This window comes from Hemiscyllium ocellatum, chromosome 50 (assembly GCF_020745735.1).
Source record: "Hemiscyllium ocellatum isolate sHemOce1 chromosome 50, sHemOce1.pat.X.cur, whole genome shotgun sequence".
Classification (NCBI taxonomy): domain Eukaryota; kingdom Metazoa; phylum Chordata; class Chondrichthyes; order Orectolobiformes; family Hemiscylliidae; genus Hemiscyllium; species Hemiscyllium ocellatum.
The window spans coordinates 9,865,142-9,870,119 of NC_083450.1; positions in this window are offsets into that span (position 1 = coordinate 9,865,142).

Sequence of the window (4,978 nt, forward strand, 5' to 3'; positions counted from 1 at the left end):
AGTGACTGAGGGGGTGTGAGGGGAGTGAGGGACAGTGACTGAGGGGGTTTGAGGGGAGTGAGTGAGAGTGACTGAGGGAGTGTGAGGGGAGTGAGGGACAGTGACTGAGGGGGTTTGAGGGGAGTGAGGGACAGTGACTGAGGGGGTTTGAGGGGAGTGAGTGAGAGGGTTTGAGGGGAGTGAGTGACAGTGAGTGAGGGGGTTTGAGGGGAGTGAGTGACAGTGACTGAGGGGGTTTGAGGGGAGTGAGGGACAGTGACTGAGGGGGTTTGAGGGGAGTGAGGGACAGTGACTGAGGGGGTTTGAGGGGAGTGAGTGAGAGGGTTTGAGGGGAGTGAGTGACAGTGAGTGAGGGGGTTTGAGGGGAGTGAGGGACAGTGACTGAGGGGGTTTGAGGGGAGTGAGGGACAGTGAGTGAGGGGGTTTGAGGGGAGTGAGGGACAGTGACTGAGGGGGTTTGAGGGGAGTGAGGGACAGTGACTGAGGGGGTTTGAGGGGAGTGAGGGACAGTGACTGAGGGGGTGTGAGGGGAGTGAGGGACAGTGAGTGAGGGGGTGTGAGGGGAGTGAGTGACAGTGAGTGAGGGGGTGTGAGGGGAGTGAGTGATAGTGACTGAGGGGGTTTGAGGGGAGTGAGGGACAGTGACTGAGGGGGTGTGAGGGGAGTGAGTGACAGTGAGTGAGGGGGTTTGAGGGGAGTGAGTGACAGTGAGTGAGGGGGTTTGAGGGGAGTGAGGGACAGTGACTGAGGGGGTTTGAGGGGAGTGAGGGACAGTGACTGAGGGGGTGTGAGGGGAGTGAGGGACAGTGACTGAGGGGGTGTGAGGGGAGTGAGGGACAGTGACTGAGGGGGTGTGAGGGGAGTGGGTGAGAGTGACTGAGGGGGTTTGAGGGGAGTGAGGGACAGTGACTGAGGGGGTTTGAGGGGAGTGAGGGACAGTGACTGAGGGGGTGTGAGGGGAGTGGGTGAGAGTGACTGAGGGGGTTTGAGGGGAGTGAGGGACAGTGACTGAGGGGGTTTGAGGGGAGTGAGGGACAGTGACTGAGGGGGTTTGAGGGGAGTGAGGGACAGTGTGTGAGGGGGTTTGAGGGGAGTGAGGGACAGTGAGTGAGGGGGTGTGAGGGGAGTGAGTGACAGTGAGTGAGGGGGTTTGAGGGGAGTGAGGGACAGTGACTGAGGGGGTGTGAGGGGAGTGAGGGACAGTGACTGAGGGGGTGTGAGGGGAGTGAGTGACAGTGAGTGAGGGGGTTTGAGGGGAGTGAGGGACAGTGACTGAGGGGGTGTGAGGGGAGTGGGTGAGAGTGACTGAGGGGGTTTGAGGGGAGTGAGGGACAGTGACTGAGGGGGTTTGAGGGGAGTGAGGGACAGTGAGTGAGGGGGTTTGAGGGGAGTGAGGGACAGTGACTGAGGGGGTTTGAGGGGAGTGAGGGACAGTGAGTGAGGGGGTGTGAGGGGAGTGAGTGACAGTGAGTGAGGGGGTTTGAGGGGAGTGAGGGACAGTGACTGAGGGGGTGTGAGGGGAGTGGGTGAGAGTGACTGAGGGGGTTTGAGGGGAGTGAGGGACAGTGACTGAGGGGGTTTGAGGGGAGTGAGGGACAGTGACTGAGGGGGTTTGAGGGGAGTGAGGGACAGTGAGTGAGGGGGTGTGAGGGGAGTGAGTGACAGTGATCCGACCATCCCCTGGGTAGGTGAGTAGATGACCTCCTGTGAGTGCGGTTGCCTGGGTCAGCCCCGTGTGCCTCATTCCCCTGGTTTGCCAAGGCAGGTAACTCCTTCCCGCTGGGCTGTGCCGACCTGCTGCAGCTTGTGGACTCAGTGTCAGGCAATGCCTCCCCCTCCTGGTGCTTGGTAGAAATTACAGGAGCAATGATCCCTGGGTGACCCAGTGCTAACCCTTGACCTTCAGCCCGTGGGTCTGGGACAGTCTGCAGCCTCTTCCCGTAGTTGATCCCACTTGTGACTGGAGACTTGGTGTTTTGGTGGGGGGTGGACGACTGGGGCCATTTCAGAGGACGAGAGATTTCCTTCCTGACGTAGCCTTCCTGAGGCAACTTAACGATAATCGTGGTGCCGTTGCTGAAACTGGTTTGATGGGTCCATTCGTGACCCATTCATTGGATTTAAATCGCTCCTATCACCTTTGTCGGAGCTGACCTTGTGTGCCTTCAGTATTTTGTCTGGTTTACTAACCTAGTGATATGACCATGGCACCACTGGATCCATACTATAGAGTCTTTGAGCTGAAAATGTGTTGCTGGAAAAGCGCAGCAGGTCAGGCAGCATCCAAGGAGCAGGAAATTCGACGTTTCGGGCATAAGCCCTTCATCAGGAATGAGGAAAGTGTTCCTTGTTCCTTGGATGCTGCCTGACCTGCTGCACCTTTCCAGCAACACATTTTCAGCTCTGATCTCCAGCATCTGCAGACCTCACTTTGTCCTGATAGAGTCTTCGAGTTATGCTACTTGGAAACAGACTCTTTCGTCCAACTCGTCTGCTCCGACCAATTATCTCAATTTGACTGTTGCCCATATGCCAGCACCCAGCCCATATCCCCCCAAACCCTTCCTATTCATATCCCCATCCAAATGCCTCTTAAATGTTGCAATTGTACCAGCCTCCACCACATCCTCTGGCAGCTCATTCCACACACGCACCACCCTCTGGGTGAAAAGGTTACCCCATGGGTCCTTTTAAAAATCTTGCCCCTCTCACCTTAAACCTTGTGCTCCTCTCGTTCTGGACTCTCCTGGCACAGTGGTTGGCACTGCAGCCTCACGGCGCCAGAGACCCGGGTTCAATTCCCGGCTCGGGCAACTGTCTGTGTGGAGTTTGTACATTCTCCCCGGGTCTGCGTGGGTTTGCTCCGGTTTCCTCCCACAGTCCAAAAGGGTGCAGGTTAGGGTGGGTTGGCCATGCTAAATTGTCCCATAGTGCCCAGGGATGTGCAGGTTAGGGTGGACTGGCCATGCTAAATTGTCCCATAGTGCCCAGGGATGTGCAGGTTAGGGTGGATTGGCCATGCTAAATTGTCCCATAGTGCCCAGGGATGTGCAGGTTAGGGTGGACTGGCCATGCTAAATTGTCCCATAGTGCCCAGGGATGTGCAGGTTAGGGTGGATTGGCCATGCTAAATTGTCCCATAGTGCCCAGGGATGTGCAGGTTAGGGTGGACTGGCCATGCTAAATTGTCCGATAGTGCCCAGGGATGTGCAGGTCAGGGTGGACTGGCCATGCTAAATTGTCCCGTAGTGCCCAGGGATGTGCAGGTTAGGGTGGATTGGCCATGCTAAATTGTCCCATAGTGCCCAGGGATGTGCAGGTTAGGGTGGACTGGCCATGCTAAATTGTCCCATAGTGCCCAGGGATGTGCAGGTTAGGGTGGACTGGCCATGCTAAATTGTCCCATAGTGCCCAGGGATGTGCAGGTTAGGGTGGACTGGCCATGCTAAATTGTCCCATAGTGCCCAGGGATGTGCAGGTTAGGGTGGGATTGGCCATGCTAAATTGTCCCACAGTGTTAGGTGAAGGGGTAAATGTAGGAGTATGGGTCTGGGTGGTATACGCTTTGGCGGGTCGGTGTGGACGTGTTGGGCTGAAGGGCCTGTTTCCACACTGTAAATAATCTAACCAAATCCCAGAGAAAAGACCTTGTCTCTCATGCCCCTCATGATTTTATAAACCTCTCTCGTTGTGGACGTGGTATATTTGCTTTCCTGTCGAATAGAATCACAGAATCCTGACAGCGGACAAAGCAGGCCATTTGGCCCGTTGAGTACACACCGACCCTCCGAAGGGCCTCCCAGCAGACCCACCTGCGCCCGTATCCCTGTCATCCTGCATTTCCCACAGCGAACCACCAGCGTACGGATCCCTGGACATGGTGGGTAATTTAGCATGGCCCATCCACCCTAGCCTGCCCACCTCCGGGCTGTGGGAGGAAACCGGAGCACCCGGAGGAAACCCACGCAGACACGGGTGGGGGAGAATGTGCAAACTCCACACGGACAGTCGTCCCCGAGGCTGGGATCTTGACGAAGCGCCGCACAAAATGATGATGCAAACAGACAACAAGGAAGAGTCGGCCATTCGATAAGTTTTAACCTCAACTCTCCATCCCTGCAGAGGCATTAGAAATGTTGAAAGATCCTACATCCAATGCTTTTGGCAGAAGACTCATAATTCCATGAGAGAAAAACATGTTTCTTCATCTGTTTTAAATGGGTGATCCCTTGTTTATAAACTTTGACCTCACCAGAGGAAACATCCTTTCTATAAACACTCCCCCGCTCAGGATCGTATCTGTTTCAATTAAGTCACCTCTGACTCATCGAAACTCCAGATGTGCAGGTTAGGGTGGATTGGCCATGCTAAATTGTCCCGTAGTGCCCAGGGATGTGCAGGTTAGGGTGGATTGGCCATGCTAAATTGTCCCGTAGTGCCCAGGGATGTGCAGGTTAGGGTGGATTGGCCATTGAAGTCACCCCAGAGGTCAGAGACGGACCCATGTCCATCCAGTCACGATGTACAAAGCTGTGAATAAGGTGCTGACGGCCATCTTTGTGTCAGATTGTGCATCGACCCTCAGTACCCCAACACCAAGTGTCACTCCGTACTGAGGTTGTACCTGCAGCGAAGGACGGACCTGGCCTCGGCGCTAAGGAACATTCCAACTGGTCGGACCGTCACGTATCACTTGGACTTTGTGGAGATATCTACCCAAGGGAAGCCCCGTTATCCGCACGCCCATCAGGGAGTGGTCAGCAGGCTGTGCCCCCGAGAGTCTGCGAGGGGGGAAGGAGAGGGTGGATCCTATCGGGAGAGGTTCCCTGGGCAGTCTGTCAAAGTCACTGGGCAGAACGCCTCGTCGCCAGAACCTTCCAATGAGCATGGAGACGTCGGCTGGCCGGCAGTGAGATTCTTTGTGTGCGTCCGGACTCTCCGTGACACTGAGCCCTCAAACCGGGGAGGGAGGTGGGCT